General features: G+C 35.2%; 1 pseudogene; it reads left to right on the top strand.

Moving 5' to 3' along the window:
* Positions 1-88: 88 nt before the first annotated feature.
* Positions 89-26591, top strand: LOC114508017 (annotated as a pseudogene).
* The last annotated feature ends 1294 nt before the right edge of the window (positions 26592-27885 follow it).

Here is a 27885-nt window from a genome sequence, read left to right as displayed (position 1 = left end):
CCATAGAAGTAACTGAGTAAACCCTTTTTGAGAAAGGAAACAACCATGAAAATCTCTGGGGTGAGAGTGTGCCAGCAAGAAGCCCGCTATGGCTGTAGTGGAAGAAGCAGGAGAGGAGGTCAGAGAGGAATTGTGAATGGTGGTGCCCTATTGGGTATGTTCTTATAGGTTTTTGTGAGAATTTTACTTTTACTCTGACTAAAAAGAGAATATTAGAGAGTTTACTAATCTACACACTTTACAACATAAAGTTTGAAGACATGAACTAATAAATAGCCTCTTGCCACATGTGGTGATTTAAATTGATAATTAAAAATAAATAAAATTAGCCCTGGCTGGTGTGGGTCAATGGATTGATTGTCAGCCTGTGAATCAAAGGGTCACTGGTTTGATTCCCAGTCAAGAAGAGCACATGCCTGGCTTGTGGGCCAGGTCCCCAGTAGGAGGCACACAAGAGGCAACCACATATTGATGTTTCTCTCCCTCCCATCCTCTCTTTAAAAATAAATAAACAAAATCTTTAAAAGAAACCCCAAACTACATAAAATTAAAATTAGTTCTTTACTAACCCGATTTTGAGTGCTGAATATTGTCTATTTACTATCAAATTGAGCAGCATAGAGATAAGACATATCTATTGTTGCAGAAAGTTCTTAGGTAATCCTACTCTAGATCAATCACATCATTTATTTATTAATTATAAAAAAAATATGCCTCTGAATAATCTGGCAAATATTTTGCCAGGCTTTAGAGATAAAAATATGCTGGGAGTACACCCTAAGAATTCTGAAACACAAATTCAATAGAACCTGTGCACCCCAATGTTCATAACAGCCTAATTTACAATAGCCAAGTGCTGAAAATATCCTAAGTGCCTATCAGTAAATCAGTGGATCAAAAAACTGTGGTTCTTTAACACAATGGAATACTATGCAGCAAAAAGAAGAAGGAACTCCTACATTTCATAAGAGCATGGATGGAAATGTTGAGTATTATGCTAAGTGATATATGCCAGGTGGTGAAAGACAAATACCATATGACAAATACTATGATAGTGGTCAAATACCATATGACCATAGAACCTAATCAACAATACAAATAAGCAAGCAGAACAGAACCAGAGACGGGGAAATAAAGAACAATCTGACATTAACCAGAAGGAAGGGTGGAGGGGATAAAGGGAGAAAGAAGGGCAAGGCTCAAGTCAATGAACAGATATTTAGATGACCCATGGACAAAGAGAAGGGTGAGGATTGAGTGTGGGATATTGGGGAGGGTGGGGGGGAGTAAAGGGGGGGATGGGGACAATTGTAATTGAACCACAATAAAAAAGAGACGTGCAAGACTAAAGAAATACTATGTTTATTAAAGATTTCTGAATTGTAAAATATATATATAAGGAAGAAATGGAATTTTCCTTACAGATCTTTCAGTTACTTAAGAATAGCAAGACATGTAGATATAGCCACATAATTATTACAAAAGCATGTTCATTGTAATTGTTTCAAAGGAAAGAGTAGTCAATTATCCAGAGAGAGGGATTTCTCTTCAAAAGGAGCTTGGAAAATGAATTTAAGTCACACAAATGGATTGATGTTTTTCAGGTGAATAGATTAGGTAAACAGAAATAGTGGTACTTAATAACTACCACTATCTATAACATGATAAGATTTGTATCTATGATAGTTCATTTAGTATTTGCAATAGTTGTGACCAGAGGTGAGAGGGGAGGAAATTTCAGGGGAAAAGGAGAAGGGTTCATAGGAACAAGTATGAAGGACACAAGGACAAAAACAAGGGTGGAGTGAAAATGGGAGGGAGGTGGGGAGGGCTGGTGGGGTGGGCTGGGATGGGAGTAAAAGGCAGAAAACTATACTTGAACAACAGTTAAAATAAAATAAAATAAATACCTGCAATAATTTTGTGAAAGCCATATTGACATCTCATGTTACATATAAAGAAAACAGAAATTCAGAAATTAAACAAGTTGCCAAGATCCCACAGCAACCTGACATATGAGAAGTCAAGTTAGATTCACTGTAGGGAGCAAGACAGAGGCATAGGTAGATACACTTTGCTTTCTCACACAACCAAAAGGACAACAAATTTAATAACCAAAAATGACAACAACTGCCAGAAAATTGAACTGTATGGAAGTCTGATAACCAAGAGTTAAAGAAAAAACATTCAATCATACTGGCAGAAGGGGAAGACACAGGCAAAGCTACAGACATGGCCAGGTGAGGTGGCAACAGGTGGACTGTGAGGTCTTACGTTTGAGTGCAGATAAGCTTGGAGGAACAACTGGGGAGTAAGAAAGACAACATAACCCAGGGTTCCAGTGCAGGAAACTAAATTCTCAAAACCTCTGGCTGTAAAAACTGGGGGAGTTTCAGAGGTGGGAGAAACTCCCAGCCTCACAGGACAATTTGTTGGAGAGGCCATGGGGTTCTAAAATGTATACAAGCCCAACCACCTGGGAATCAGCACCAGAAGGGCCCAATTTGCTTGTGGGTTTTGGGGAAAGTGACTGAAAGCCTGCTGAGAGCCCAGCAAGTGTCATTGTTCCTTCTTTGACCCCTTCCCCACAGACAGCACCACATGCAGCAATGTGGGTTGCCTGCCCTTCACATACCTAAGGCTCCTCCCCTTACAACACATCAGTTGGGCCAAGACAAAGAATATGGCCCAAATGAAAGAACAGATCAAAACTCCAGAAGAAGAACTAAGGAATGAGGAGATAGCTCACCTAACAGATGCAGAGTTCAAAACACTGGTAATCAGGATGCTCACAGAAATGATTGACTATGAACACAAAATAGAGGAAGAAGTGAAGGCTATGAAAAGTAAAATAAATAAAAATATACAGGAACCAACAGTGAAGGGAAGGAAATTGGAACTCAAATCAATGATTTGGAGTAGAAGGACGAAATAAACATTCAACCAGAACAGAATGAAGAAACAAGAACTCAAAAAAATGAGGAGAGCCTTAGTAACCTCTGGAACAACTTTAAATGTTCCAACATCTGAATCATAAGGGTGCCAGAGGAGAAAAGGAAGACCAAGAAAGTGAAAATTTATTTGAAAAAATTATGGAGAACTTCCCGAATCTGGTGAAGAAAACAGACTCCCAGGAAGTCCAGGAAGCTCAGGAAGTCCCAAAGAAATTGGACCCAAGGAGGAACACACCAAGGCACATCATAATTACATTACCCAAGATTAAAAATAAGGAAAGAATCTTAGAAGCAGCAAGAGAAAAGGAGACAGTTACCTACCAAGTAGTTCCCATAAGACTTTCACCTGATTTCTCAAAAGAAACGTTGCAGGTAAGAAGGGGCTCGAAATAAGTATTCAAAGTCATGAAAGGCAAGGACTTACATCTAAGGTTACTCTATCCAGCAAAGCTATCATTTAGAATGGAAGGGCAGATAAAGTGCTTCCCAGATAAGGTCAAGTTAAAGATGTTCATCATCACCAAGCCCTTATTATATGAAATGTTAAAGGAACTTACTTAAGAAAAAGAAGATCAAAACTGTGAACAGTAAATAGACAACAAACTCATAACTATCAACAACTGAACCTCATTTGAAAACAAAAAGCAAACAGAATCACAGAAATGATGATCACAGGGATGGTTATCAGCAGAGAGGGAGCTGGGGGGAGAATGAGGGAAAATGTATAGGGAATAAGAAATATACATGGTAGGTACAAAATAGACAAGGGGCAGTTAAGAATGGTATAGGAAATGGAGAAGCCAAAGAACTTATATGTGTGACCCATGAATACAAACTAAGTGGGGCAGTGCTGGTGGGAAGGGGGTCCTGGGTGGAGGGGGATAAAGAGGAGACAAAAATGAGACAATTGTAATAGAATAATCAATAAAATATACCTAAAAAAGATTTACTGTAGGGAGAAAAGACAAAATATTTTTATGAAATATGCTGATTGAAAAGATGATTATAAAACTATAATTTGAATTTGGTGAACAGCTATGAAGGTTGTGCTTTTATTAACTCTTCTGTATTAATGATCAAAAAGAGGTGTTATACAATGTTAAAGAGAATATATGCACTCAACAAATTATATAAAGCAACTGACAGAATTGTAAATGACATGTCTAAACCAATAATTAAGGTTGAAGATATTAGCATATACTTCTCAGAAAGCAATAAATAAAATTGACAAAAATTTAAATGAAGATACTGGAAATCTGTCCATTTAAAAGTTTTAGATATTAGAAAGTTATTTCACTTATTTATAATACCTAAGCCACTATTTGTCAAAGTTGTAAGACAAAGCTAAAGTAGCACTTAGGGAACTTTTTAGATTTAAATATTTTTTTAGTAAGATTTTATTTATTTATTTTTAGAGAGGGAAGGGAGGCAGAGAGAGAGAGAGAGAGAGAGATACATTAATGTGTGGTTGCTGGGGGCCGTGGCTTGCAACCCAGGCATGTGCCCTGACTGGGAATCAAATCTGCGCTGCTTTGGTTCGCAGCCCGCGCTCAGTCCACTGAGCTACGCCAGCCAGGGCTAAATATGTTTTTTATAAACAAAAAATATTAATTCTATCAACAAGTGAACCAAGATTTCAACATAAGAGGCTGGAAAAAATTTAACAGCATGTAGAAATATGAAAGAAGAAAATAATATAAACAATAATAATAAACATTATGATAAAATTAAAGAGATAAACAAAATAGAGGAGCAACTAAAAATCAAGAAGTAAACAAAACCAAAAACTAATCTTTGAAAAGGTTTATTTTTAAATATTGGGGAAACTAGGAAAAAGTAAAACTAGATCTGTATTTGCACCTTGTCTGCAGAGTCTCCTTGTGTTTCCCAGCTCTACTTTTCCTACCATTTCTTCACGTCTTTCTTCAGCACCTGTGTTTCTGAACTATGAGAAACTTCCAGTAATTTTACTCTTCTGAAAAATGATTATAGGATAGAAAAGTAGTAGAGCTCATAGTATTTATTCAGTCTATAATATTTACATCGGCTTTGTTTCCCCCCCCTCCCTCCTTTCTTTCTTCCCTTTTTCTTTTAAAAGCTGCCTGTGTTTGTTTTAATTTTCTGCAATTTACAGTAGAAACTTTCTTGTTACCATGGAACACTATGTTTCTTTTGTACTTAGCTCTATAGGAATAATGTATAGAGTAATGAGTAAAGTACATTTTGATGTTCAATATTTCAAACAGTCAGATTTTGAATCATGATTTTGGTAAGGGGGAAAATAATGTTCAGCTTTCCCACCTTCATTAAAGGGCACACACTTTAGAGAGTTAAGCTTGACTAATTTTATAACCCAGCTTGGAGACAGATATGATTTGCAAATGGATTTCTAAGCTTTTTTTGTTTTAAAGCTGGCTTTGCATGTGATAGTCTCCTAACTATGAATCATAGTCATGCAACTCATGCTACTTCTTAAAGACAGAAATCATACCTTCATATAATAAGTAATCATTCCCATCTCTGGAGGCTAAGAAAAGAAACCCCAAACTGGAAAAAATTTTAAGCCAAAATATTAAGTATGTGTATGCTTTTAGTAGTAACAGAATTTTTTAACTATTTCCCATTAATGTGAGTAAAGACACTATGCTTCTCTTCAACTGTTTGGATCCACTATGCAGCCACAATTCACTGCATAGTACGGTCATTTCCAGAACACAATGGTCTATTCTCCCTTGGATGTGTTCTTAATTCTTAGAAATGAGGAAACTATTGGAAGGGCTTCTTTGTCATTAATGAAGTTCTAAATACAGGTGAGTGATAAGGCTGGGAATATCATCTGGAATATGCTTTTTTCACAATTTTGGGGCTTTTCCTTGTTCATCTGCTTCCACCCTCATTGTTTTCTCACAGCTAAATTTATGAATATTTTCCCTGACCCTAACCTCCAGGTTACCCTGACGGCCAACAGGTCCAAGCTTGCCCCTAGTCATTAGGAACTACAACTAATAAAATATGTTTATAGCCTCAGCTTCAACACCTATCTAGGAATTGGAATAAAGTCATGATTCCATGACTCAGTGGCAACTGCTGGGCTCACTTTCATGCTTGCTTCCCTCTAGTGCACTGAACTTAGTTAATATAGAAGTTGGTAGTGTCTGTCTACGGTCCTCTGCCTCTCCTTCCATGAGTTTTATCAAATGCATGTACCTCTCATTTTCTCATTCATTTACTAATTCAACAAATATCCACTGAGCACTTAATTTCTAGGAAATGTTTTACGCATCTGGGAAATAGCAATATTCAATCAATTTCCTGCTAATGAAGATCTTAGTGGGGGGGGGAATAAATAAACAGATATAACTAACACAAGTTCTGATGGAGATAATTGTTATGAAGAAAATAAGGTTAAAAGTTTATAGTGACTGTGGAAACAGTGGTAGGGATGGAAATGATTTTAAATGGGTCATGGAAGGCCTCTTCTAAGAGATCAGGCTACATCTCCATGTAAAGTAAAGCTTTCTATGCTGATGGCCTAGCAAGACCAAGGCTCTAAAACATGTAAATCTCATAGGAAAAGAGAAGGCCAATGTGGCTAGAGGAAGCTGAATAAAATGAAATGCAGCATGGTGGAAGGAGGCAAGGTTATATTATGTAGGGTCTTTGTAGGTTAAGATAAAGAGTTCAGAACAAGTATATAGGACACATGGATAAAAAACTAGGGGCTGGTGGAAATGGGAGGGAGGAGGGGGAGCTGGGTGGGTAGGCTGGGATGGGAGTGAAAGATAGAAAATTGTACTTCAACAACAATTAAAATAAAATTTAAAAAATAATAAAATGAAATTCAGAAATAGAAAGAGAGTTCAGATATCATTATAATTGTGATGAGAAATGATTGAATGATTTTGAACCTTGATGTAATATAATCTAATCTATATTCTAAAGGGTATTTCTACTTTATGACAACAAAATGAAGCAGGACAAGACATCAGTTAAAAGGCAATACTTTGGTAAAGGAGAGAAATTAAATATTTAGAGTGTATTAAATGACCAAATTGTGAGAGTACTTTGGAAACCTTGAGCCTCTTCCTTGCTCACTGAATTTAACACAATAGGGCAATTTATGAAGATATTTGGACTTGAACTCTCTAGTTGCCCTTGCCAATGCTAGTTTTGCATCCACTTTAACCTCTGCCTACAAATGCCCCTCCCAGTTTTTTCTAGTGACAGGTGGGCTACCTTTAGACATTTACTTTATTACCTTCTTTAATATCAGACTTGTAGTCTCTTCAATTCAAACCTACAACTACCCAATAGTTTTCACCTATGAGGGAGTTTTGTCTTAATTCCTACTCATCCTACATGCCCACCTTGCCCTCAGGTTCACAAGACTTAATGTCTTCCCAATGAACTTATAAATGTCATGAAATAAATTAGGACCAGTGTAAAATAAGACCAGTGTAAATGCTATAGATAGTGACAAAATGTAAAATGAAGTTGCTATATTTATTTGATTCTAGTTAAAAAAAACCAAAACGGGCCCTGGCTGGTGTAGCTCAGTAGATTGTAAGGAAACAGATTTTCTTTAATAATTTTTGTAATTAGAAACTATTCAAATTTGTATCCTTATACAAATACAGTTAAGCAATTCTTTTTCTTTTTTTAAATTGAATTTCTTTGAGTGACACTGGTTAACAAAATTGTACAGGTTTCAGCTGCACAATTCTATACCCATCATCTGTATACTCTGAAGCAAAATGTTTTCAAACTTTCTTTTAAGAAATAAGTTTCCTGCAATGTCCAAGATGACAGAGTGGGTAGATCTTGCACTTACCTCCTCCCAGGACCAAACTGTAACTACAAGTAAATTGGGGAACAGTCATCATAAATAACCAACTAAAGACTAACTGAGGAGGAATCCAATAACCGAGGACTTACAGATGAAGCCATGTCAAGACTAGACCTGCACAGCAGCTTGCATATCAAAGTTGATGTTGAGCCTCACAGTCAGCCAGACTGAGGGTCTATCCCACACATGAACTAGCCAACAGCAATCAAAACTTAATTACAACAGGAGAGCCCAAATAACCCATAAGAGGAACATTCCTAGAATATCCATGTAAAAAGATCAAGGAGATTACACCACTGGGTTTCACAGAACACCTACATAAGGCCACCCCACAAAGACTGAAAGTCAGCATATCTATTAATACATAGAAAGAAATACAAAGAAATAGCCAAAATGGGCAGATAAACAAACTGGCCTCAAAAGAAAAAACAGGATAAATCTCTGGTAAAAGCTAAATAAAATAAAGCAAGCAACTTATCAAATATAGAGTTCAAAATAATGGTTATAAAGATGACCAAGGAACATAGTGAGAAATACAACATCATGAAAAAGGATAGAAACCATGAAAAAGAACCCATAGGAAATAAAGACTAACATATCTGATATCAAGAATACACAGGATGAAATAAAAAAGTAGGTTAGATGAAGCAGAGGACTGAATAGGTGATTTGGAAGACAAAGTAGAAAAAACCACCCAGAGCAGAAAAAGGAAAAAAAAATTACAAAGAATGAGGCTAGATTAAGGGAACTTTAGGACAACATGAAGCGTAACAACATCTCCATCATAGGATTACCACGAGAAGAGAGCAAGGGATTGAGAACCTATCTGAAGAAATAGTAACTGAAAACTTCCCTAACCTGGAACAGGAAAAAGACACACAAGTACAGAAAGCACAGAAAGTCTAATCAAAATGAACCCAAAGAGGTCCACACCAAGGCAAATCATAATTAAAATGGCTAAGTTTAAAGACAAAAAGTGAATCTTAAGATCAACATGAGAAAAGCAGATAATTACCTGCAAGGGAGCTCCCATAATACTGTCAGTTAATTTTTCAACAGATACATTTCAGGCCAGAAGGGACTGGCATGAAATATTCAAAGTTATAAAAAGCAAAGACATACAACCAAGACTAATATTACTACCAAGCAAGGTTATCATTTAAAATTGAAGGAGAAATAAAGAACCTCCCAGAAAAGAAAAAGCTGAAGGAGTTTTTTAACACCAAACTAGCATTACAGGAAATGTTAAGAGATCCTCTTTAAGAAGAAGGAAAAGGAGAAAAAGAATGAGAAATAGGGCATATTTAAAAAAATAAAATGACAATAAAAACAGACCTATTAATAATCACTTTAAATATAAATGTCTTAAATGCCCCAATCAAAAGACACAGAGCATTTGAATAGATAAAAAAGATCTATAAAAATGCTGTCTACAAGAGACTTACACCAGAAAGAAAGATACACACAGACTAAAAGTAAAGAGATGGAAAAAATATTTCATGCAAACGGAAATGAAAGGAATACTGAGTAGCAATACTTATATCTGACAAAAGAGATTTTAAAACAAAGGCTTCGGTAAGAGACAAAGAAGGACAGTACATAATGATAAAAGGAGCAATCCAACAAGAGTATATAACATTGGAAAACATCTATGCATCCAACATAGGAGCACCTAACTATGTAAAGAAAATCTTCATGGACATAAAGGGAGAGATTTACAGTCATATAGAATCATAGTAAGGGATTTTAACATCCCATTGGCATCAATAGATAGATTTTTCGGACAGAAAATCAAAAAGGAAATGGTAGCCTTCAATGATATATTAGATCAGATGGATTTAATTGATATCTTCAGAGCATCCAAGGCAGCAGAATATACATTCTTTTCAAGCATACATGAAACTTTTTCTAGGATAGACCACATATTTTAACACAAAACATGTCTCAATAAATTTAAGAAGATTGAAATCATATCCAGCACCTTCTCTGACCTTAATGATAAAAAACTAGAAATCAACTGCAGGAAAAAAAATCCTCTGAAAAATACACAAAGTTGTGGAGGCTAAATAGCATGCTACTAAACAATGAATGGGTTAACAATTAGACCAAGAAAAAAAATCAACAGCTACAATATTGAAAAACAAATGAAAATGAGAATGCAAAAACACAAAATCTATGGCATGCAGAAAAAACAGCAATAAGAGGGAAATTCATAGCATTGTAGTCCTACCTCAGGAAACAAGAAAAACTCAAATAAGCAATCCAATTTTACAGTTAAAGGAACTAAAAAAGGAAACTACAAACAAAGCCCAAAGTGAGTAGAAAAAAGGAAATAATAAAGATCAGAGCAGAAATTAATGAAATAGAGTCTGTAAAAATAAAAGATTGGTAAAAGCAAGCTGGTGTTTTGAAGAGATAAACAAGATTGACAAACTTTTTTTTAATTTTATTTTAATCATTGTTCAAGTACAGTTTTCTCCCTTTTACTCCCAATCCAGCCCACCCTCCCAACCCTCCCCACTTCCCTCCCATTACCACCCTCCCCCTAGTTTTTGTCCATGTGTCCTTTAAATTTGTTCCCGTGAACCCTTCCCATTGTCCCTTAAATTCCCTCTTCTCTCCCCTGTGGTCACTATCAGCCTGTCCTCTATTTCAGTGTCTTTGGTTATATTTTGCTTTTTTCTTTGTTTTGTTGTTTAGGTTCCTGTTAAAGGTGAGATCATATGGTATTTGTCTTTCACTGCCTGGCTTGTTTCACTTAGCATAATGTTTTCCAGCTCCATCCAAGCTGTTGCAAAGGGTAGGAGCTCCTTCTTTCTTTCTGCTGCATAGAATTCCATTGTGTAAATGTACCATAGTTTTTTGATCCATTCATTTACTGATGGGCATCTTGGTTGCTTCCAGCATCTAGCTATTGTAAATTGTGCTGCTATGAACATTGGGATGCATAGGTTCTTTTGGATTAGTGTTTTAGTATTCTTAAAATAGAGTCCCAGCAATGAAATTGCTGGGTCAAAAGGCAGATCAATTTTTAGTGTTTTGAGGATGTTCTTTACTGCTTTCCATAGTGGTTGTACCAGTCTGCAGTCCCACCAACAGTGCACTAGGGACCGCTTTTCTCCACAACCTCTCCAACACTTGTTGTTTGTTGCTTTGTTTATGATGGCCATTCTGACTGGTGTGAAGTGGTATCTCATTGTGGTTTTAATTTGCATCTCTCTGGTAGATAGCGATATGATATTGAACATCGTTTCATGTGTCTTTGGATTTTCTGTATGTCCTCCTTAGAGAAGTGTCTGTTCAAGTCCTTTGCCCATTTTTTAATTGGATTCCTTGTCTTCTTAGAGTGCAGTCATGTAAGTTCTTTATATACTCTGGAGATTAAACCCTTGTCTGAGGTATCATTGGCAAATATGTTTTCCCATACAGTTGGTTCTCTTTTAATTTTGATACTGTTTTCTTTAGCTGCGCAGAAGCTTTTAATTTTGATGAGGTCCCATTTGTTTATTCTTTCCTTTATGTCCCTTGCTCTAGGGAACAAGTCAGTAAAAAAGTTTCTGCATGACATATCTGAGATTTTCCTACCTACATTCTCCTCTAGGACTTTAATGGTGCCATGTTTTATATTTAAGTCTTTTATCCACCTTGAATTTATTTTTGTATATGGTGTAAGTTGGTGCCTGAGTTTCATTTTTTTGCACGTGGCTGTGCAGTTCTCCCAACACCATTTGTTGAAGAGGCTATTTTTACTCCATTTTATGTTGCTGCCTCCTTTGTCAAATATTAATTGACCATAGAGACTTGGGTTTATTTCTGGGCTCTCTGTTCTGTTCCATTGGTCTATGTGCCTGTTTTTATGCCAGTACCAGGCTGTTTTGATTACAGTGGCCTTGTAGTATAGTTTAGTGTCAGGTATTGTGATCCCTCCCACTTTACCCTTCTTTCTCAAAATTGCAGCAGCTATTCAGGGTCGTTTATGATTCCATATAAATTTTTGAAGTGTTTGTTCTATGTCTGTGAAATATGCCATTGGTACTTTAATAGGAATAAGATTGACAAACTTTCAGCCACATTCATTAAGAAAAAAAAGAAAGAGAACCCAAATAAATAAAATTAAAATGTTAAAGGAGAAGTAACAACTAACATCAAAGAAATACATAGGATTGTTAAGAAAATATTATGAACTATATGCCAACAAATTGGACAATCTGGCAGAAACTGGCAAATTCCTAGAAACATACAATCTTCAAAACTGAATCAGGAAGAGTCAGAGAATCCAAATGGACAATTTACAACTAGTAAAACTGAATCAGTAATAAAAAAACTCCCAACAAACAAAAGTCTGTATCAAAAGGCTTCACAGGTGAATTTTATCAACATTCGAAGAATAACTAACACTTTATTCTGAAACTATTCCAAAATTTCAAGAAGAGAGAAAACTCCCAAACTCATTTTATGAATCCAGAATTACTCTAATTACAAAACCAGTTAAAGACACTACAAAGAATGAAAATTAGAGGCCAAAACCCCCTGATGAACATAGATGCTAAAATCCCCCACAAAATATTAGCCATCCAAATCCAAAAAAACATTAAAAAGATCGTTCACTATGATCAAGTGGAATTTATTCCAGGGATGCCAGATTGGTACAATGTCCACAAACCAATAAATATGATGCACCACATAAACAAAATGGTACTTATGGTACAAAATGAAGGATAAAAATCACATGATTATATTAATAGATACTAAAAAAAGCATTTGATAAAACTCAGCACCCATTTGTGATAAAAATTCTCAGCAAAGCAAAAATAGAGGAAGCACATCAACCTAATAAATGACAAACCCACCACCACTAACATTAAACTCAATGGGCAAAAACTAAAAGTGTTTCCCTTAAAATCAGGAATAAGACAGGGATGTGTGCCTTTACCACTCTTATTCAATATAGTACTGGAAATCCTAGCCACAGCAACCAGATAAGAAGAAGAAATAAAAGCATAAAGCTGGAAAAGAAGTAGTAAAACTGTCATTATTAGTAGATGACATGATATTGTACATAGAAAACCCTAAAGACTCAACCAAAAAAACTACTAGAGCTAATAAATACATTTAGGAAAGTAGCAGAACACAAAATTAATATTCAGAAATCGGTCACATTTCTAAACCAATAATAAACTCTCAGAAAGAAAAAACTAAGAAAACAATCCCATTTATTACCACAACAAATAAAAAATAAGGTACCTAGGAACAAGTTTAACTCAGGAGGTAAAATACTTGTATTTGGAAAACTACAGAATATTGAAGAAAGAAATTGAAGAAGATATAAAAAAATGGAAGCACACACCTTGCTTATGGATTAGAAGTTGAAGCATACAACTTATTTATGGACTAGATGAATTGACATCATTAAAATGTCTGTAGTGCCCAAAGTGATCTATAGTTTTAATGCAATACCTATTAAAATACCAATGGCATATTTCATAGATATAGAACAAATATTCCAAAAATTTATATGGAAACAAAAAGACCCCTAATAGTTTCAACAATCTTAAGAAGAACAAAGTTGGAGGGATTTCTACACCTGATATCAAACTATACTACAAGGCCATTTCTGTACTGACAGAAATACAGGCATCTGTAGCAACAGAACAGAAGACAGAACCCAGAAATCAACCCATGCCCATATGGTCAATTAATATTTTACATAGGAGACAAGAACATACAATGGAGTAAAGACAGTCCCTTCAATAAATGTTGTTGGAAAAACTGGACAGATAACATGCAAAAGAAAAAAAAAAGAAGAAAAGAAACTAGACCACTAACTTACCATACACAAGAATAAACCCAAAATGGATAAAAGGTTTAAATCTAAGTCATAAGACCATAAAATTCCTAAAAGAAAACATAGGCAGTAAAATCTCAGACATCCTTTGGAACAATACTTTTGCTAGTACATCTCTTAGGGCAACGGAAATAAAAGAAAAAAATAAACAAATGGACTAGATCAAACTAAAAAGCTTCTGCACAGCACAAGAGACAACAGAATGAGAAGGAAATTCACTGTATGGGAGAATATATTGACCAGTGATACATTTGATAAGGGTTTACTATCCAAAATATATAAAGAACTTATGCAACTCAACACCAGGAACACAAATAATCCAATTAAAAAATGAGCAAAAGACCTGAATAGACACTTCTCTAAAGAAGATACACAGACAACCAATAGACATGTGAAAAGATGATCAATGTCACTAATCATCAGAGAAATGCAAATTAAAACCACAATGAGATACCATCTCACACCTGTCAGAATGTCTATCATCAATAAATCAACAAATAGCAAGTGTTGGCAAGGATATGAAGAAAAGAGAACTCTAGTGCACTGTTGGTGGGAAAGCAGACCAATAGAGCCTTTGTGGAAAACGGTATGGAGTTACCTCAAAACATTAAAAATGGGAGTGCCTTTTGACCCAGCAATCCCACACCAGGAATATATCCTAAGAACCCTGAAACACCAATTAGAAAGAATATATTCACCCCTATGTTCATAGCAGCATTATTTACAATAGCCAAAATCTGGAATAGCCCAAGTGTCTATCAGTAGATGAGTGGATAAAAAAGCTGTCATATATTTTTACACTGGAGTAGTACATCATTTTAAAAAGAAGGAAATCTCCCCTTTTGCCACAGCATGGATGAACCTGGAGATGATTATGTTAAGTGAAATAAGTCAGAGAAATACAAATACCATATGATTTCACTTATGTGTGGAATCCAACAAAAAATAAACTGACAAAATAGAAACAGAGAAATGGGTATATGGAACAGACTGGCAGCTGTCAGAGGGGAATGGGGAGGACGACTGGATGAAAGAAGGTGAAGGGATTAGCCTAGGACATATATGCATAACCCATAGACAGACGGCAGAGTGGTCATGGCCAGAAGGAAGTGGGGGCTGGATGGAAGCAGAAAAACAAGGGGAGGATGGGGATACCTGTAATACTGTCAACAATAAAAACAAAACAAAACACAAAACAGAAATCAGTTTCCTAATTCTTTGAGAATTATTTGGGTGAAGGAAATAATCTCGTTCAATTTTCTTTCATAGATAATTTTGTACATAGGTATAATTATACTTTTTTTTTTAAATTAATGACATGAAATTATTGTTTCACAAAGGTCTTAATCTTTCATTTTCCTCATCACCATTGTCAATACCATTCTTTAGGTTCTGTTTCTTCTCACTTGAATCACTTGAATCCTCTTCTTTCATTTTAGTCTTTCCTGAAACCAAACCATTCTTCACATACCTGCCAAAAGGTCTGATGTCCCTCTGTAAAACACTTTATTAGATCCTGTTCAATTTCTTCATAACTCCTTCATCTGACCTTTTCCTTCAATTCCTTTCTCACCGTGATTCCCTAGGAAGCCCTCATATTTTCCAGCTCTAGCCATGTTTTCCTATTGAACTTTCTAAGAGCTGTATTTGAGGGGTAAGAACCCATTCAGAAATTGTTGAGGTAAAATAGAAAGGAATAGAACCTCCAGGACTGCAGTCTAGGTCCAGGGAAAAACTACAGAGCATAAAAGTGATACACATGTGACCAAAAATGAGAAATGTATACTGGAAAAAGAAGATAAACAAACTCTTTATGAAATAACTGAAATTTGAGTTAAATCCCATTAAAGCTATATGTGTGACTTGAAAAAGTGTAAAGACCCAAACTACATTTATTCTAGAGCACTAGAATAAACACTTCATAGTGTTTGCTTCAATAAATGTTAATAAGACAAAGTTATCAACTAATTTTGACTTTTAAAGTATTTTCCTGCATTATCCCTTATATTCAGAAACTCTTTTAACTAAATCACTAACTCTTAGCTTTCCAATCAGTAGCTGTAAATCAGCATCTCATTCACTGGCCTACTCAACTATTCTTATGCAGGATATCATTATACCATGCAGTTTTTCAAAACTGTGTTTTTCTGCTGTTCTATAAAAGTGCCCAGTTCCCTTGCTGGAGGAGCTATTGGGGTAGATGCATTCCAAATACCATGCTAACAGATGTTATCTCACACTGTGCAAACTCCTTGAATCATTCAAAGTAAACATGGTGTCCAGGAAGGTACAAAATTTCAGCCAAACTTCAGTCTAAGAGCCAGCTGTTTATGCAATTAGAAAAAAAGATGTGATTCGGAGTCTCTTCTTTCAGTTACAGGATTCTTTAGCATGCTTTTTAGAGCTACAAATATTTACTTTTCTTTTAGAGCAGCAAACAGATTGCACGCAATTTTACCCAGTATTTTGTGTTTCTCTGATTTTCTTTGATAAAGAATAAGCATTATTCGAATTGAAATAGAGTAAATCTTGGTAGGCTTTTAGGATTTGGAAAACTGAAAAGCTACCCCTGTGATGGTGAGAAAGAGGCCATTTAAGAAAATTTCCTCAATTTAATTGCTTGAATTTTTTTCTGGAAGCCTTCTATTAGAACCCTGTCTAAAGATGTATTTTTGATATGATGGGCTATATAGTATGCTTTTTAATAAAAGGGAACATTAATCCATGTGGACAGTAAAATATATTGTGGATAATTTTGAAAAGTAAATTATTCTTCTATAAGCAATATGTGTATTGGATATCATTAAGAAGACATTTAAAATGATTTTAGATAAGATACAGAATATTTCTTCATTTCTTAAAATGACAACTCTAATACATTATGGCATGAAAAATGTTTATATAAAGATCTTTATATAGGTATTTAAGCAGATGAGTATGAAAGTAGCTTTTGAGTTGAAGAAATCTATATGAGATAGAAATAGGCAATCCAAACATGTAGATATATAATATCCACTTAAAAAATGACCAAAATATTTTATTAAGAATGCTTGAAATTATACCTGATTATTTTTTAAGGGAAATAATAGCTTCTATTTTTAGTGGTCTGACATGGCTTCCCAGGTACTAGTGTGAGTCTTTTTGTTTCTTTTTTTCTGATAACTCCATTTCATTAGTTTACTACTTTTTATTATCTTTTTTTTTTGCCTTTGTTGTTTTAACCTCAATTATATATCTTATGCTTTAACACATGATAGTTTTTTATATCTAAGTGCTAAATTCATTTCGCCTATATAACTTCTCTTTAGATATATTTAAGGAATTGTTATTTGAAATTGAAACTTTGTAATAATTACAATTTCTCATTTGAGTGAAAGATGAGATAAATTTTCTATTGAAAAGAGTATGTCACTAGTATGGCTAAATAGCTGTACAGAGAACAATGGCTAAAACTGACAGATACTTAGTTCCACATTGGTCAAATATATAGTCTGTCCTTTGATCAAGTCCTTTGCTTAAGAATTAGTTCTCTTCTCATTGAATCTTATTAAGTCTCTTTGATAAATAAGATTGTATAAACACTGGCTCTGGGCTATCCTTTTATGGACTATAGATTTACCGTGATTTTTTACAAAATTTTTTCTATCTTTATAATTCTAAAAACTTTTCTGATGATTAACACATAACTATTATTATGATAATACCAGAAACAATAAAAATAAGCTATTACTAGAAACCTTTGTTAGTAGATTTGTATATAGAGTTTAAACTTTTACTGTAATATCACTATTTCTACTAACTAGCTAATAATTATCTTGTACTTACCATGCTAAGTAGGTTATTTCATTAGATTCCCAGAGAACTTGTGGAATAAATATTATTACTTCAAATTTTCAAGAGTAGACAAATTAGGTAACAAGAAAGTAAGCAACAAGTTTGCATATCTACTAAGAGATGAAGCTAAGACTTGAGTTTTGATGGATTTTAGAGCCCACAGCCTTAATTAATCATTATGAACCCTGCCACTCCTATATGGTTCTGATGCTTTAAGCAGAATTCTACATTGAATCAATGGTATTTATTCAATATTGTACTGAATGTGCCAGTCATTGGGAAGGACACTCAAGATACAAAGGTCCCTGCCTTTGGAATGTTTAATTTAAATAGAAATAATCATGGACTGTCCCCCCACAAAAAATGTTGTGACTAAAATATTGATGTAAAACCCTGGTAATTATATCTTTGAGACTCACTTATGTTAAAAAGTATAAATTCTTCCTAGACTTCAATGCTGGGAAGAAAAAATAAAATTAAAAGGAAAGGACAGATTCCAGCCAAGACAGAGGCATAGGTAGAAACCCTTCACTTCCTTGCACAACCAAAAGGAGGATAACGACCAATCTAAAATCAATAAGCAACCAAAATCACCAGAAAATCACACTGCATGGAACTCCAATAACCAAGGAATTAAAGAAAGAATCAACCAGAACATCCAGCCCCATAAAGCAGACTGCATTGGCCAACTTAAAAACTGAAGTGAGGCGATTGAGGGGTGGGGCTGATTGCCAAGCTCAGCAGAGCTGCGAGGGAGGGACTGACTTAAGGGGAAAACTGAGACTCAGAGCTGACTGTGGGGTAAGCCTGGGGTTGCCTGAAGTGGGAGATACTTCCAGTCTGACAGGAGAATCTGTGAAAAAGTGTACTAGAGACTAGCAGGAAAGCTGCACTGTTCTCTCTCTGAACTCTCCCCCACAGGCAGCGCAGCAAAGAGGGTTGCCCTGCTTGGATGAATACCTAAGGCCACTCCCCTTATAATTTATCTGTTGCACCAAGATAAAGAAATATGGCTCAAATGAAAGAACACAGCAAAACCTTGGAACTAAGCGATGAGAAAATAGCCAACATACCTAATGGAGAATTTAAAGCCCTGATAATCAAAAAGCTCACAGAACTGACTGAGCTTGGTTGAAAAATGAAAGAACAAATGAAAGATACCCAAAATGAAATAAAGCAAAATATTCAGGGAACCAACAGTGACAAAAAGGAAACCAGGATTCAAAACAATGATTTGGAATGAAAGGAAGAAATAAACATCCAACTCGATCAGCATAAAGAAATAAGAATCCAAAAAAATGAAGAGAGGCTGAGGACTCTCAGGCAACCTGAAATGTTCCAATATCCAAATTATAGGGATACCAGAAGGAGAAGAACAGCAACAAGAAATTGAAAACTTATTTGAACAAATAACAAAGAAAAACTTCCCCAATCTGTTGAAGGAAATAGACTTCCAGGAAGTCCAGGAAGCCCAGAGAATCCCAAAGAAGTTGGACCCAAAGAGGAACACACCAAGGCACATCATCCTTAAGTTACCCAAGATTAAAGACAGAGATAAAATCCTAAAAGCAGCAAGAGATAAGGGGATAGTTACTTACAAAAGAGTTCCCATAAGGCTATCAGCAGATTTTTCAAAAGAAACCTTAAAGGCAAGAAGGGGCTGGAAAGAAGTATTTGAAGTCATAAAAAGCAAGGACCTACATCCAAGATTACTGTATCCAGCAAAGCTTTTATTTACAATGGAAGGGCAGATAAAGTGCTTCCCAGATAAGGTCAAGTTCAAGGAGTTCATCATCACCAAGCCCTTATTATATGAAATGTTAAAGGGACTTATCTAAGAAAAAGAAGATCAAAACTATGAACAGTAAAATGACAACAAACTCAAAACTATCAACAAATGAACCTGAAAAAAAAAGAAAAAAAAACAATGAAAACAAAAACTAAGCAAACAACCAGAACAGGAACAGAATCAGAGAAATGGACATCACACAGAGGCAGTTCAGTGGTAAAGGGGATGGGAGGAATGGGGGGGAGGTACAGGGATAAGAAGCATAATTAGTAGGCATAAAATAGATGGGGAAAGATAAATGGTAGAGGAAACAGAGGACTCAAAGAACTTATATGTACAACCCATGGACATGAACTTAGTGGGAGGGGGAATACTAGAGGGTTGGGGGGTGCAGAGTGAAGGGGGGATAAAAATTGGGAAAACTGTAGTAGCATATCAATAAAAAATACTTAACAATAGAAAAAAGAAAAAAGATAAAAATGAATAAGAGGAAAGAAAAAAATCTCAACAAATCTTTGTTTAGAAAGTTTTGTTGTTGTTGCTATTTTCTTTTGTTTTTCTTTTGTTTTTCTGTTAGAAAACTCAGAATTAAAGAGAGGGCAAAGAAATAACCCACCCCCAAACTCTTCCAATATCTAAATAAAACATTGTAACTATATATTGCACTGTGAAATTATAATTTTCACTTTGAAAATAAAGAAATGAACTCTAAAATATATGGAATGTAAGTGGTAAAGTGCACCAGCAGGAAAGGGAGTTCAGGACAGGGCACCTACACCATACACTGTGAGTGTGTAGAGGTCTCTCTAGAAGGTATCTGGCCATGTACTATGAAATATATAGACATTTATTGAAGGAGATACAAGATACAAGAAACATTGTACATAGGACAATGATGTCTCATTCTCCTCAAAGTAGGCACCTTGGGACCTCACACAGATTTTCCAATCACCATCAGGTGCCCTGTCATATTTTTCTGAATTTCACTGATGGTCTGAAAAATCTCTTGCCTACCAAAGGTGTTCTTAGTTCTGGGAAAAGCCAGAGTCACAGGGTGGCAAATCTGGGCTGTATGGGGGCTGATCTACCTGGGTGATTTGATATTCGCCAAAAAACTCTGCATGAGACGTGATGCATGAGCAGGTGTGCTATTGTGATGAAGCTGCCAATCACCATTTGCCCATAGCTGTGGCTTTCTGAATCATTCAAGTAGTTTCCATTGGAGGAATGCTCAAACTTAATGCAAAATTTGATGCAGATTCATTGTACAGTTCTCCATCATTTTGAATGCAATAGTCACATAGTACACACACTTACTCAAGAAGCATCTATTGCCCCCACTGACTAGTACAGTGAAGTCATCATTGTCCATACATTTGCATTCCAGTCCACTTTCCTTGGCTGCCATGTTACATCAATGTTGTGCAAACTGTTTTCATTATACTAACAACAGTCGGAAGTTTTCTGGACAGACCTTTTATTTTAGAGCAGCTACAGTCAATCTAATGCTCCATTCCATGAGTTCAGTTTCTTCAAATTCACATTTCTGTATTCCCCAGGGTTGTTATGAACATGTAGTGATAGTTACTGACTTAGTATAAGATTACCTAGTGGCTTAATAACTAGTGAGCCAGAAAATTTATTTTGTAGAAAGATAAAGGTTGCTTTTTGCCTGGTTGGTCAACAACTGATTTGGCATTGCACCCAATGCCGTAATTTCTTAGTCCTTTAGTATTGTATAAACTTTTAATAAAAATGCTGCATATATAATTGCAATGATAAAGCCTATGTAAACTCTTTTTATATGCCTTATTTATTCCGAAATAATGTGTGGTTTACAGAGTGGAATTATCAGGGAGTGTGGGCAATTATCTAGGGTTTTTTCCATCTTAAAAGGGATTGTATGGGTGTTTAGATTCTTTTGCCATTTTCTTTTGTTCATTTCTGAAGCCAGAATGAGACCTAGTATATGACACACTTTATTATAACAAATCATTTCCACAGAACTTTTATCTAAAGAAAATATTCAATAAAAGTGAATTTAATCCATCCTGTTGGGTTGGGATAAAGGATGTTAAATTCTACAGCATGATCTTCTTAGATAAAATACATGTCACACACGTATTTTAAACCCTGGTTATTTATAGACATGTCACAAATTTTACATCTAGTAAAATGATTTTTCCCAATAATACATTTTGTTTGAGGAAATACAAAATGCTGAAGTTGTACTGTTTTCCTTCTGATCTTCTTCTCTCTGGTTATGTTTACACTGACCGAAGAAATAGCAGAGTCTGATCCTGAGATGACTGGTTGACTGTTAAATACAGTTTATCTCTGCCATCCTTGTGTATATGAAGGGGTATCAGTGTTTTATTTGAAACAGTACGTCACTTTGGGTTTTATCCTATGATTATCTAAATTAGAGACTATATTTAGCTGAGACAATAACAGCCACAACAACCCACATCTTAGTAAAACCAAGGATAACTTTAAAAGAAAAGTCACAGATGAAAGAGGGCTGAACTTCCCTCATATGTATTCTCTTACAGGTTTTGTTTACCAGCCACATTTTAGAGAAACATGAGAATATTTCATCCAGAATAGAATATACAATTATAATTCAGGAGAATATGGGAAGTAACTAAAAAGAATGAGAAAGGCTGTGGAAGATATATAAGAATTCCAGTATAAAAATATATTGTATAAAACAATATTTGAAAATATTTGTCATTAAATAGGCTCCATTTCTAACAAAGGTAATCTGTAAGAAATTAGGTAACTAATCACAAAGTTTTATTTCATGGGCCTTTTAAGAAACTCTCGCTTATTTATAGACATTGGGAAGCAGTAAGTATGTACTTTTTAACCATAGAACCACATTTTAAAGGCGTCACATTTCTTTGAGTCTTAGAAGACATTGGAAATAGTTTCAGTGTATTTCTTTACTGAAGATTAAGAATGCTTTGAAAACACAAAACTGATTTGTGTAATTTAACACATCATTTGTGACCTAAACAATTTAAAGAATTGTGGAGAAGTTTGTGGTGACAGCCAACAGGAATACACCATACACTTACATCAAGCAGAAAGGTAAGAGTGTTTTATAATTTTATTCTTTGGAAGTAATAGAAAAATATTTCTTGGTATCTCTGCAATGCACTGATTTAGTTTTTCTATTAAAATATAGCAAATTTGAGAAAATGATACATTAAAAAGGAATTTAATATGTGCCATATAAAAGCCTCAGGATTTGAATATTTTATTATATCCATACTGATTTACTAAAATGAATATGGTGTCACCTCATCTATCTAGAATCATTAGACCATTGAGTCATTTGGAGAACAAATATTTTTAATTAGGTGAAGACATATCCCTTTACATACTATAATGATTTGCTTCAAGTTTTAACTCCTTATTGAGAAATTTTTCTAAAATGTTCTTGTGTGTTTTCTTGGAGTGCAGAGTGTGATGAACATAATTTGGGTACTCATTACCATACTGAGAGCAAAGATCCTGGGCTTTGGGTCCGACTGAGGTTACAATTCTATGTTTACCATATAGGAGTCTTTTTTAGAAGTTGTTTGAATTTCTGTTTTTAATTGAAATATGGGGATAATATATCTCCTGTAATTGTTCTCAAAATTAAGTTTGATTGAGCTTATACAAAGTTGCTGGCACTCCTCCATTCCTTAGGTGATTTAGCATGATTATTGTGAATAGCAGTTGTGAGATGAGGATTTGATTATGTACTATTTGAGTAGGGCTTTTTTGAGTTCCTTTGTCTGATTTAACTTTTTCTCATTTCTTTGTCATCTGTCCAATTTGCTTTCTCTAATCTACCATGAGCCTTCAAAAACAAATTTAAAAAGAAAACAAGAGATAATTTATTTAAACACTATACTATTATCTACAACTGTGCTGTTCAATATGGGAGCCACTATCCAAATTTTTGTTTTAATAAAAGTTAAAAATCCTCTTGTTTTGGTTTCACATTTCAAGTGCTTGATAGCCACAGTAGAAAGTAGCTATTGTGTTAGATAGTGTAGAGAAATAAAATCATCACAGAATGTTCTGTTACAGTCTTCTGATCTATGATGTTTGAAGCTGTGTTTGCTTTGTGGAATCCTAAAAATGAGTGGAATGTGGCTCTTGCTTTCATGTGACTTAAGTCCAGTAAAGAAGTAAGATATTTAGGGGAATTGTTTGGAAGATGTAAAATATCAGTGATGCAGATGATGATTATTTAAAAAACATGGAAGAGTTAAAAAGCTCAAGATTAAGAAAAAGAAAGATATTACTGAGATGAAAACTAAGCATAATTAACTAACATTCATGATCTTCTCAGTGCATGAAAATGTACTAACGTGGTCCTACTTGCACAAGGAAACAAGGGAAAGTGATGATTTCACTTATGTCCATAAGAGTACTATGTTAGTTTTTCAAAATGTTTAGTACTTTATAAAAATTTTTACTATGAATTAATGTTACTTTAATAATAGAAACTGGAATTTCAATGAAAAAATCATGACCTTTGTTATACTTAAAACTTTCTGTCCTCCTCCCCATCTCTAAATAAATTTTCTGGAATCTGTTTCTATTCTTGTCTTTTTTAGTTATTCCTCACTGGAAGAGATTCTCTCCTATTATCCCCATAAAGTATTCTTCACAGTTTAATGCCTTCCCTTCTTATCTCGTCATAAATATTGCCTCATATTTCATTCTTGCCCCCTGTCTTAAAATTTCAACTTCTCTATTATTTCCCCTTCAACTTATTAATATACATAAGATTCCTATTTGAAACCTACTTTTTTCTTTTTTTATTGTTTTTATTAGGATGACACTGGTTAATAAGAATATAGATATATATCAAACCTGTTTGATTAAACATTTCTATAACTTTTATTCCTTTTCAATCAAATTTACTCAGAGAGTAGCCTCCATATGTTCTCTTTAATTCTTATAATTTACTCTTCAACTCTGAAATTCATTGTTTCCTCATTATTAAGTGGATATATCTTTCACCAAGATCTGCAATTACTGTTGTCAATTCTAGCAGACCTACAGCCCATCTTTTTGTTGGTTAAAAATATTGACCACTCCATTCACCTATGCTGGTGAATCCCAAACCTATATCCAACCCATATTTCCCTCATAGTTCATTTTGTCTTCCTTCCTGCCTTCCTTCATTCTTTCCTTCCTTCCTCTCTCTCTCTCTTTCTTTCTTCTTCTCTCCTCTCCTCTTTTCTTTCTTCCTCCCTCCCTCCATTCCTCTTTCTTTCTTTCCTTCCTTCTCAATTGCCCACATTAAAAAACAAAAATAAAAACAAAAACAAAAACAGACCCTGACCATTAAATGCTTCCACCAGGGTGTGCTGTAGGCAATCCAAAGTTTGCTTTAACATAAACAGATTATCTCACCAAAATCCCCTCCTCCTGCTTCTCCAGTATTTTTGTTTTGGTTGATTGCAGCACCATCTACTCATTTTTCCCAAGCCAGAAGCTTAAAAAACCTCCTTCCATACCTCACATATATGACAGACATCTTTTTAAAATCCTTTCAGTCTATCTTCTCCACCCCCACCATTATGGACTTAGTGCAAGAATACATTTAGTCACAAAATCTCTATCCTTCAATCCTCAGCCTTCTTTAATTCATTCTCCACACTGTTTCCAGGGTGATCTTTCTAAAATTCAAATCAGCTGTATCATTCTCTGTTTCCTTTTCTATTTTTTTATTTTTAATTCTCTTGTTAAAGCTCTCTGGTGGTTTCTCCCCCATCTTTAAAGAACTGTTGTCTAAATAATTGTTTCTTGTGAAAACAAAACAAAACACAGAATTTCCAAGATTTTGAACTATATTGATAATCTTCAGAAAAACATCCAGGTATAACACTTTTTCTTCAGTTTCACCCCATTTCAAGGTCTCTCCCAGTTGCTACTGCCACAACCAACATGGTAGGTCCTGGAGATGCCACTTCTCAAATAAACTGTAGTCCAAGACAATACCCATTCTCCTTTATTACCTACTGATTTCAGAGAGTGATTAAATAAGTATAAATAAAATTATAACTAAAGTTATAAAATATAATAAAAACTTTAGGGGAAAAATGAGAAAAATTGTCAAGGAAAATTAACAAAAGCAAAGATTTATTGGCTTTATTATTTCAAATCTTGCCACCTTCTTTGTTTTTTAAAAAGTTTTAAATTTAGATCTCTTAGGCTTCCAATACAACTATCCCCATGCTCTGATCTGATACCATGTGAATAAAGGAACCAAGACAATGTAGTTCAGATGTCTGCACTTTGTGCAGAGGCTGACACCGACCTCTGGCAGGATTTTCATGTGGACTCCCAATTACCGTGAATGCATGATCTGCATCTAAAAATCCTATCAAAACCAGAGTAGGCAGGCATGATCCTGGATGATGGAAGATTAAATTTTAATTCCCCCAGAAAATGTATATGAATGATATTAGACTGCTTTTAGAAGAATTCAACAACTATTCCTGGCCGTTGAGAATAGAAAGTTGCTCTTGATAATGCAACTAGACCAGTTTCAATAAACATTTGGCTCAGTGGCCTAATTATCAATAATATCATCAGAGAGAGGGCTTATTATTAGTCATTTTCCAATTACTCCCAAACTGTTTCAAATATTCTGTGTTTATGTATCCTAAATAATACTATACAGAAAGTCAAACAGTTTAAAAATATGAAGATAAGCTTTATTGTATCTACTACAAGGATAATAACCATGCTCAGCAGACTGTTGACTTTCTGGAAAATGTCAACATCACTCTGAAGGGACACACAGTTATTGTGAAGGGTCCCAGAGGAACCCTAAGGAGGGACTACAATCACATCAATGTAGAACTCAGTCTCCTTGGAAAAGAGAGAAGAGGCTCCGGGATGACAAATGGTGGGGAACCAGGAAAGAACTGGCCACCATCCTCACTCTCTGCAGTTAAGTACAGAACATGATTGAGAGTGTCAAACTGGGCTTCCATTATAAGATGAGGTCTGTGTATGCTCACTTCCCCATCAATGCTGTTATTCAGGAGAATGGTTCCCTTGTTGAAATATGAAATGTCTTGGGCAAAAATACATCCACAGAGTTCTGATGAAATTGGACATTGGTCTTTCAGTACCTCAAGCCCAAAAAGATGAGCTATTAACCCTTAAAGGAAATGACAATGGACTTGTATAAAATTCAGCTACCTTGATTTAGCAAGCTACAATTAAAAAAAGGATATAAAAAAATTTTTGGATTATATCTTTGCTTCTGAAAAAGGAACAGGTCAGCAAGCTGATAAATAAGATCTAAGTTGTCTAGCGATAGAAATAGCAAGTTGCTGGATGATGCCTCAGACTTAATTACTTTATTGTTGTTCAATTAAAGTTGTCTGCATTTCCTCCCCACCACTCCCCCCAACCCCAGCCAAACCCACTTCCCTCCCTTGATTCCACCCTCCCCCTTGGTTTTGTCCATGTGTCCCTGAAAACCCTTCTTCCCACTGTCCCCTCCCCCTTCCCCTCTGGGTATTGTGAGATTGTTCTTAATTTTGACCAGAAATTCCACTGCTGTGATTATACCCAAAGAACCCTGAAACACCAATCCAAAAGAACCGATGCATCTCGATATTCATAGCAGCACAATTTACAACAGCCAAGTGCTGGAAGCAACCTAAGTGCCCATCAGCAAATGAGTGGGTCAAAAAACTATGGTACATTTACATAGTGGAATTCTATGCAGCAGAAAGAAAGAAGGAGCTCCTACCCTTTGTGACAGCATGGATGGAACTGGACAACACTATGCTAAGTGAAATAAGCCAGCTGGTGAGGGGCAAATACCATACGATCTCACCTTTATATGGAACATAATCAACAACAACAGAAAAAAAGCAAACAAAATATAACCAGAGTTATTTGTGATAAAGATACAGTACAATCCAGGTATTGGCTCTGACTGGTGTGGCTCAGTGGGTTGGGCGTCATCCCTCTGACCAAAAGGATGCAGGTTATATTCCCATTCAGGACGCACGCCTGGGTTTCAGGCCAGGTCTCTGGGGGCATTTGGAAGCAACTGATGGATGTTTCTCTCACACATTGATTTTTTTCCCTCTCTTTCTCCCTCCCTTCAATCTCTATAAAAACAAATAAATAAAATATTTTATAAAACTTATTGATTTGGGAAAATTGAAAAAGATAAAGATAGTGTAATTACATTAGCCAAGATTAAATATAAGGAGAGAATCTTAAAAGCAGCAAGAGAAAAGGAGACAGTTATCTACAAAGAAGTTCCTATAAGACTATTAGCTGATTTCTCAAAAATATCCTTGCAGGTAAGAAGGGGCTGGAAAGAAGTATTCCAAGTTATGAAAGGCAAGGACCTACATCCAAGATTGTTCTGTCCAGCAAAGCTTTCATTTAGAATGGAAGGGCAGACAAAGTGCTTCTCAGATAAGGTCAAGTTAAAGGAGTTCATCATCACCAAGCCCTTATTTTATGAAATGTTAAAGGGATTTATCTAAGAAAAGGAAGATTAAAAATATGTACAGTGAAATGACAGCAAACTCACAATGATTAACAACCACACCTAAAACAAAAACAA

This window comes from Phyllostomus discolor, chromosome 10 (assembly GCF_004126475.2).
Source record: "Phyllostomus discolor isolate MPI-MPIP mPhyDis1 chromosome 10, mPhyDis1.pri.v3, whole genome shotgun sequence".
Classification (NCBI taxonomy): Eukaryota; Metazoa; Chordata; class Mammalia; order Chiroptera; family Phyllostomidae; genus Phyllostomus; species Phyllostomus discolor.
Note: the sequence above shows the minus strand (reverse complement) of the source record. Positions and strands in the feature narration are given on the sequence as shown.